This window comes from Stigmatopora nigra, chromosome 9, assembly GCF_051989575.1.
Source record: "Stigmatopora nigra isolate UIUO_SnigA chromosome 9, RoL_Snig_1.1, whole genome shotgun sequence".
Classification (NCBI taxonomy): domain Eukaryota; kingdom Metazoa; phylum Chordata; class Actinopteri; order Syngnathiformes; family Syngnathidae; genus Stigmatopora; species Stigmatopora nigra.
Genome location: NC_135516.1, coordinates 5,960,199 through 5,969,940, shown reverse-complemented (window position 1 = coordinate 5,969,940; position 9,742 = coordinate 5,960,199). Strand labels below are relative to the sequence as shown.

The 9,742-nt window shown below is 38.2% G+C and overlaps 1 long non-coding RNA gene across 1 annotated transcript; it reads left to right on the top strand.

Annotated features, from left to right (window-relative positions):
• Positions 1-258: 258 nt before the first annotated feature.
• LOC144201329 (uncharacterized) lies at positions 259-5,677 on the top strand. Its single transcript, XR_013327314.1, has 4 exons — positions 259-327; positions 405-504; positions 5,165-5,224; positions 5,352-5,677. It is a non-coding gene; the product is annotated as an uncharacterized LOC144201329 (long non-coding RNA).
• The last annotated feature ends 4,065 nt before the right edge of the window (positions 5,678-9,742 follow it).

The window sequence follows — 9,742 nt, the reverse complement described above, 5'->3', positions numbered from 1 at the left end:
CAAAGTTTGGACATCCTTGATTTTGACTTACTTGTTCAATGAAGTATCCATCTTCATTGATAAAGTATCAGTGAATGCTAACTTTTGATGAAAAAAATAGTGTAAGATTTAAAAAATAACAAAATAGAATCATTAAGATCAAAGTAGTATTCTCGAATGGAAATAAAATGGCCGTATAATCTGATGTATCCAGTTCTGAAAAAGATAACGTGTTTTCAAATATTCTTTTTTTTTAAAATGCCATTTTTGAATAGGGGGATTTGGTGTGATGATCGACTTGTGAAATGGTCCAGCGATTGCTTGAGAAGGCTGCCCCGACAGGAAACGGTCAGACTTGAACTTCAAATGGCCTTTTACAATGATTTCCCATGTGGAGATTCTGCACTACTGGGCTTCTTTGTCAGGAGAGAAGATAAGACTTGAATCAGCCTTTATTTGTCCTGCAACTGGGAACATCTGCAAGAATGAGAGGACTCATTTAAAATGGATTTGGTGTAAAATAAGGTAAGAGAAATATCTTCATACCCATGGTGACACAATTTCAGGAAATGCCCCTAAAATAGCTGCTTTAAATTACAACTGGCCAACTATCTGTTCATTTTTCAATCTTAGCTTTTTATTTTAGCTTTGTGACTTGTGCCTTCCAGTCATCACTGCCATCTTTTTTTCACACCACTTTTAACAGGCCAAGATTGGCCATAGGGTGTAGGTAGAGAATTCCACCCATGTCAGTCCAAAAATTGGCCTGCAGGCTTGTTCTCTCTTCCCCCCTCTTGACAACAATTGAAATATTGGCTGATATAGACTGTTAAAGACTATTTTCTCACCCCGTGGTGACCTCTACATTTTCTCGCTCCCGCTTTCCTCTCCCCAATCCGTCCGGGTGTCCACCTTGGATCGTGCCAGTGGTTGTCTCTTCCATATGCCCCACCCTTCACGTGGTGTCTTTTGATAAAAAATAATTAAATCACGTTTGCACTGCTACGTTCATAGGTAACTTGTATTTAATGGTGTATATATATATTTTTCTGTCTGTTCTTCTTTTCTTCCAAATGTAATTTCCTTTGCTGTCTGCTGCTTTCATCAAATGAAAAAATACATAAACAGGAATATTGGGAGCATACCAAACCCCCATGTTGCACATCAAAAATGTCTATGGAGCTACCTGATGGTGTAGTGTTTCCCTCGCCTGACTTCGTTATGGGCAAGTGTGAGGTCGATTAGTGCTCGGTGGCGATATGATTGTGAGTGGCTAGCAACCACTCTAGGGTTTATTCGGCCCTTCGCCCATAGTTAGCTGGGATAGACTCCAGCAATCCCCTTAACTCTTGTGAGGATGCAGAGTACGGATAATGAATGGGCCTGATTCAGCCATCTACAACTAAGTTGTCAAGTGGCAATGCAAAATGCTTGGATGTCTCAACAACAAGCATAAAAAATAGGATAAGCACTACCTTTGCCTGCCTTGACCCATTTATCCAGAACTTTCTTTTGATCACAAAAAATTTGACAACAATAACAAACCGGCTATCACTCGATAGCAACTGGAGGGTGTGAGTCAAGCCCACTCAACAACTTGACGTTTATATAACATGAAAACTACCCCGAGGGATAACTTTGGCACATAACACAACAACAAGACTGGAGCCAAATATTAAAATAGCAGATATTTATCAATCTGTAGAATATTTCTCCTGGAAGCTTTCATATTTTTTTTTTCAGCTGACTGCAGAAGTTACCCTTTGAAGTTACACAATCACTAGTTTTTAAACATTGATTAAATGATAGAATACTACCCCCAAAAACCCTTGCATCTGCTTAGTTGAAACCGATGACTATTCAGAGGTATGACTAAATAAAAAACGGTAGTCGAGACTCGTTGACGTAATTGTGCGACTAGCCAAAACATAAATAAGCCAAAACAAAAAGTAATGGCATCTTGAGTTTATCACCATCGGATCTTGGGTTCCTACTGAATGGTAAATATCTTACATGTACGCCTCTTGTTTCTAAAAGCAAGTGTAGCGATTTAAAAACGAATAATTCATCACCTGAAAATGACAAAACCAATATGTTTTTATTGCAGGACTTTGGCAATGCCAGAACCAACCACTAAAGCCTTGTTCTTTCAGTTATCATGTCATTGTTAACAACTCTTCATTGACAACACATCAATTGTCACTTGGTCAAAGCAGGATTTAGTAAAACAAATAAAGAAGATTGAATTTCTTAGGGAAAAAACAACAACCCAAAACGCCGAAAGCCACAGCAATGATCGTAAACAGAAGAGTCGCAATGCGTGAAAAAGGCTACCTTTCACCATGTCATTTCTGATAACTGACTAGCTTCCTACCCAACAGCAAAATAGAATTAAAACAGTGTTCTGTGATTTTTTTGTTTCTTTGTTTTGTTTATTTCACAAAAAGGACTATGGGTTGTGCCTCAGTAAAGTCAAAGGTTAATGAGACTACTATTTGTAAATGAGATGTTTGAAAGACTTTAGGTTGATCAGTGAAAATGTCTTCAGGGACTGAATTTTCCCAAAACTGCAGAGCTGGGGTGCCGAGACCACCCGTGAAATGTGCTGTTTTGCTGAAAGCAAATTAGCTGGCAAACAAAAGCTTACCATTGCCTTGCTTTATCTTTATTCCCGAAACACTTAACATCTCTGGATGAGATGGGGAAATATCGTTCCCGGCTTGATTTTTATTTGCATAATGACACAATTGTGTTTTTATTTGCCGCCTTCAGGCCCCATTCTATTTAGCTTTATGGGAAGATGGGAGTGTAATCTTGAAGGAGAATTGGTCCACCAGACTCCATTTCGGGCTCAGTGCTCCTTTTTGCCTCCCTTTGATTACTTTTCCCTCTGTGGTCGTCTTCTCCTAGCCGACCATTCCCTGGCGGAGACTGACGTCGACAGGTGAATTGGACATTCTGTGTGAGGAGCTTTTTCACTCTTTTGTGGCCTGGTTGGTGCACGAGACAGGGAATAAACCATACTGTGTTAATTACCATTAAAATACATTCAATTATCTTTCTACTCAACATCATAAAAATCCTAGTATTCCTTAACTATTTTGTTGGCATTGGCGAGGATATACGTTCAATCATTCAACACTTTTCATCCTTCTGTTGTGATTTTTAAATTAAATTGTCCACAGCTGTCACTCCAATTCAATTGAGCAGAAGGATGGCAGCAAATGAACATTTGTGATGTCTTTCTGTTTTAGCTACAGTGCAGTTGAAGAAGGAGAAGGTCTTGATAAGCTTTCGAAGACTTATTGCCTAACATATGAAGTGATTGTACTAGCCATGTCAATATGATTTTATTGCTTCAACACAAAAGCTGCTTTAAAATCATAATATTCATCTGCCATGTTAGCTAATTCATTTTTTACAATTGGTAATTGAACTCTGTACCAGTTGGGGTATGAAATAAACAAACTTTAATATCATGTCGGCTCCGGTCGGCTTTTGTCACTCATATTCACATGCTGGAAAGGCTAATGAATACAAACAAAATGTTCTGCAACACATGCGCCAGAGACCCCCATGACACCCCCGGTGCTGCCCTGCCCTCCTGCCTTGCAAGTGCCCTCTCGCTGGGCCGCTTTGTACTCCAACGCTAAATAATTTGTGGGCCACTGGCAGTGTGCGGCGACTCCTTGAGCTTCTGTCAAAAATGCCACTGTGAAATGTGGTCTGGCTTTTTCTCAGTCGGGCATCTTCTGACGCGCCTCTTGTCAGCACCATCGTTTTGGTGGCGTGGATCATGGCAAGAATTGCGCTTCGTTTTCGTCAGCCCGTCCTTGTCTTTGGGAGCTTTTGGCAGCCTGTCAGTATGATTTATGGTTGGCGTATATAGTGCTTTGGACCCTTGGAACAATGTGCTGACTCAGTGTTTACAAGTAAAATTTAAACAGGTTTATTGAAGGCACCAGTTTGATTCTGTATTGAACATTTCACTTGATGATTTCATCCGTAGGAACGTCATTGTAAATGTTGCATGATTAACCCTTGATAACACGCCTTTTTGTTGGCTGGCCTATTATTAAATGTTTTTATGTTTTTTGCACCAACAAAATGATGTTATATGAACAAACAAAACCTCTTAAAACAACTTTTTCCACAGGGATGAAAAGTAATGGGGCATGAAAGGGTGGTAATGAAACAAAAAGAAATTTACCCAAACTCTGAGACTAGCAAAGCTACAAAGCGTATGCAACTCGGTTTGCAGTTTAAATGAGATTTTATTTGTCTTTCAATTCAGGCAAATTGAAGCAATTTGAATCTATTCTGTTACCGAATAACACTGTGTTAGTCATTCTTGGTTGTTAGTTGAACAATGTTACTTTTCTTTTTCTTGTTCTACATACAATCATATGCAAATGTCAAAATTCAGTCGGAATTTTATTGACAAATGATATTATTTATGATTGGGTCGTCTTCCTGGGGAAGGGCAAAACAGAAAATAATTGAAAAGCAAACTTGATTAATATCTAAGTACATTTGACAACCCTAACGCCAACCAAAATACCGGCGAACAAACGTCAGAGCACCACCCATCAAGTGTTTTGCCATAATATTGTAGTTATAAATAAAATCGTGCTAAAACTCAACCTGCTTACGGCGATAGATGTCCAATTCATTTTAACTTGTTTGGTTGATAGAAAATGATCAAGATAGTCCTTCAATAATTGGGCATCCATCACTGGCTAAAGAGTTGAAGGAATACAAAAATTGAAATGGCATTCTTTAATCTGCACCAAAATAAATGTACCCAAATTTAAATAGTGTTTTCAAATGAAATATATAAAAATAATTTAAATTAATCAGTTCTGAATAAAATAATTGACCCATTTAAATTATTCATTTCTCAAAATATAATTCTCAGTAACAAAACCTCTTTTAAAAAAACACTTGGTTATATATCGATATTAATTATTTAAGTACAAATTCTATTCATTTAATGGACGTTTGAATTATTCAACAACCATTTTACTGGACTGTCGTGTTAAATAAATGCCACTAAAAGCTGCCATAGAGTGTGTAAGTATGTTAAATGACAAAATGAATTCATCTGTTCATCAAAAATGGTGGCGGGTGAAATCAATAAGCTGATTGGTTACATCTTAAAACTTGTCTCTCTTTCTTTGGACAGGATGACCACAAAATCTCAGCCAATGACCCGAACAATCGATATGGACTGGTCCTTTCCAAGGTAAACCCCCCCCCCCCCCCCCCCCCCCCACACACACACACACACAGGTTACGTGTCCTAGTTCACCTTGGTAATGTTTTCTTCGTCAATCTCTCACAGTTTTTCTTTAGTTTTTCTTGTCTTCCAGACAGACCATTGATGTGTTGACACACTAAATTGCAAGCCAAGCAGTCAATGAGGATTGTCTCACGAGGATTGTCTGCACATCAAATCATGCCACACCCGCACACACATTTACAAAGTGTGACCGAAGCAAATCTATATTTTCCCTCCTGATGTTATTGGGTGTTAAAACATAGACAAAATGTTCAATAAAGTTACATGCTGTAGTTTTACAGTGCAGGGGACGCGTTAGCCACTTTATGACATGCGAGTTGTTCACAGGCCAGGCAGGAATACTCTAAGAAGCCATCATGTACAAATAGTTTGTTCTTGTACTTAGGTTGATTTGAATGTAAGGATTTTGCTCAGTTGATTATAGTATTTTTTTTTTTTTATTTCTAATGCATTTTTACCCCTTTTCGTAATCAGATTTTTTATTTTGTACTCCTTATATTTGACTTAAGCCAATACTGTTTACTTTCATGAGTTATTAGTCACACAAACATCAGATCCTGGTCTTTGTTTCAACCAATTCAATGTTGACAGTTTAACCAATGAGGGGTATTCTAAAATAAGTAGCTCCTGGCTGCAATCAACTAATTTCACTTGCATAATGTGTCCCCTTGTTCAGTTTGAATGAAAACCTGCACCCCCTGCAGCCCTTTGAGGACCGGTTTGAGACCACTGCTTTAAATCAATGTCAAACAATCAAAACTATCTGTCACCTGGGTGAAGACTAATTGGGATGTTAAGCAATTCCTGAACTTCCTTCCTGTCAGCAGTCCTATCGTGAGAATGGCTTCTAAAACACAAGCGAGTTATAATAAAGCATCTGTAAAAGAATAATAGATGTCTTCCCCAAGGAAATAGTACATGCATCCCTCATTTCGCCGCATTAGCTCACTTAAATACTCCAGCAAATGGACCCAAGCAACCATCCACAGTGCATTTTATGGCCGCCAGTCATTACACAATCATTATTCAGTCTTAAGTCGTTGCATAATGGAGGGTGTCGCCACAGCAAAGTGACGAGGATCGGGTGTGCGCCGCACCGATAACGTTAATCTCCCCCACGATTACCATCAGACTAGTGGGTGCGCCACTTCTGCTCCGCCACACGCTTCGGAGTTCAAAGCTTTGTCGTTTTCTGTGCATTCAAAATGTATTATTGTCTTGCAAATGAACAGCACGTCTTATCGTTAATAAGACCCCTGGTGTATTTTCATGTAGTTGTCAGATGCGTTGATTATATTTCAATAACACCCATTATGATTTTACAATTCATTTTCCATTATGTAGGCACTGGATAGGTTTACATAACATAGAGATTCTGCCTTGAAGATGTAGCCTAAAATCTCGAGCAGGTTGGGCTCATGTTTATAAACTTGTATACTGGAGATGGAAATCGATTTCATGACAATACGAGAGAATATCGATTCTTTGGAATTCTTTGGAAGAAAATAATTTGTTTCCATACCATTCAAGGCTTTTTGATCGATTTAACAGTGTTTCTTTTTATATGTTTAACAATCAGTAGCCAATTTAATATTTTTGAGGATTTTGACCCATTTCAGACATTTTAATGCATACGATTTTCATGCCGATCCATCCATTTGGGTGCATTTTTAGTATAAAAGTACAGTAATAGAGTGGTTCGTACGTATGGCACACGGTTCATCGATCGAGGGTTAAATCTCTGGTCGGTTCTGGCCTTCCTATGTGGAGTATGCAGGTTTTACCCATGCCTATGTGGGTTTTTCTCAAGGTATTCCGGCTTCCACCCATATCTCCAAAACATGCATGGTTGGCTGGTCGAACTGTCTAAATTGTCCCTAAGTATGAATACGTTCATGCATCGTTGTTCATCTCAGTGTTTCGTTCTACCCTTGTGAGGATAAGTGGCTCGGATGATGAATAAATAATAATTTCAAACCAAAGTGAGGCAGAGCCACCAAAACACGGTGCATGTGAGTGAGAGAAAAGGAAAGACAGTGGAGAGCCTGACACGAAAGTATCTTAAGCTAAGTTCTCATTAGTTCTCGGGCCTGGACTGAATGGTAAATATTTTACATTTAAAACCCTTGAATCTCAAAGGAGCCCTTGGAAAAACTAATAAGTTATCATGTAACAACATCTAAAACCCTGTTGTTTTAATTCCCATGTATATTGTTAACAACTGTTCAAGGCTAACACGTATTTGTCACTTGGCCATCCGGAAACATGTTTGATGTTGTTGTTAAATATTAGAATCAACCCAAGTAGAGTAATTACAGGCTGGCCAACTTTGATGCGATCAATCCACTCAACCCACTCAACCGACAGCTTGGTTGGATGGAAAAAATTGAGGCTGTTAGATGTTAGAGCAATTTCCTAAACCTCATTTGTGGTAAAACTCGCAACAGTTTTTCTATCTTTTTGCAAAATTCCATTATTAAATGCTCCCCAAAGATCTCAAAAAATATGGAAAAATAGCTAAAGACTTGACTTACAAACAGTATCATTGGAATTGATAGAGCCTCAGATAATTCTGTTAGGTTGCTTCTCCCAACTCTGACATTTGTGACTTTTATGGATGGCAGCACGACAGCACCCACGAGTGAGATGAAGCAAAAGAGACATTCAGGAGAAACGTCGGCAGGAAACTGAAGCGACAAGCCATATTCCGAGGAAACAAATGTCTTTCTCGCTCTGCTGGATTTTTACACGTCCGCCGAGTGTGCGGTTGCTGTTGGATAAACACGGCAAAAATGAAAGAAGCAAACTTTTTGGAGAGGGATTTGATGTTCCAGGGCACTGGCTCCATTAAAGCAGTGGCTGGCACGAGTGATGTGAAGATGTTCACTATAAATACAGGAAAGGTGTCACGATGGGATTACTTAAAAGAAAAAAAAATGTCCTTAATGTTCTTTTTGCAGTCTCGGACTTGATAGTTTGAACACAGTCCGAAATGACCGGAATAGAACATGAAGTCTTTTGCTTTTTAATCTTTTTGCCGGACTTGATTGAAGTAGTAGCAAGTTATCTTACTCCCATATTATAAATACGTAAGCAGTACAGAGCAGTCTCATTGGATGCTTAGAAAAGTGAGCTTTCATCTTCTGCAATGATGTGTCATTGCCTAAGCATAAAAAATGTCAGCTTCATCATATTAAATGTTATAATAGAAATCAGAGAAAAACGGCTTGGAATAAAATAATTTATCTATCCATTTTATAGGCTACTCATCTTCAGTAAACTTGTTTAATTGAACTTGAAAAAGAAAAACAATAACAAAAAAAATTGATAATTTGTTTCCCAAACTTAATTTTGATTCATTACAAATTGGATTAAAAAATACCACATTTTGCAGACCATAATTTTCTTATTTATTTATTCATATAACTATTTGCCCCTCAAAAATAACACAAATTAACGCCTTAAGTAATCTTATTTGATGGTATTATTATTTTTTTCATAAAATATACAGAATAAATTATTATTTTAGTTAACAGTTTATTTTAGATTTTCCTATTTTAAATGTTTAAAGAAGGTCTTTCTGAAAAAAATTGTAAAATGGAATCAAATCACTTTAAACATTTCAACTTCAAATCACATTTCAACATGACACACAGCTGTACTTTATGGTGTTGGCTGCCGTGATCATCATTACGGATTGTTTCTCCTACTACCAAGAGGCCAAAAGCTCACAAATCATTCAAGAAGATGGTTCTTCAGGTGAGTGGCAGTGATTGAGTGCACGGAGGGGAAAATCCCTTTCTATGACTGACTCCTTCTTTCCCGTCCTACCCAGCAAGCCATGGTGATCCGTGAAGGGTAAAAGATGCAGATTGATGCCGAGCATGTGGTGCAGGGAGTTCAAAGGCGGGGATAGCATCTCAGCCGACTTGCGAGTCATCTCAGCCAGGGGCTGTAAGGTGAGTAGGAAGTGTTGCTATGGCCGCTCTTTATACAAGGCAACCAAGCTCATAAGATGCATGGAGAGATCTTGAAAAGACCGACACGAGGCTTGATTTATAGCCCCTAACAGGACAATCCTTTGTTTCCCCTTAGCCCCCATCCCTTCATCATGCAGTTGCTCGAGTCTTATACATAAATACATATAATAACTACGGGAAAATCACAAATGGAAATTCTAAATTGTTTTAGAAAAGAAAAACCTATTATTATGAATGCGGGGAGATGTTTAGTATTTTTTTTCCTGGAATCCAAAGTAACCAAGTCTTGTTTTGACTTCAGGATCTTTTAGGTTTCTGTACTCAGTGTGACAAAGGTTCCCAGACAACACCATGTAGCCCTAATAAATAACTATATTTAAAAATAGTTCTATGCACAATTTTTCATTTAATATTTGTACATCTGGGTTCAAGTTCCTGTGGTTCTTTTAAGTTCTTGTATTCCATGAAATAATGTAGGCTC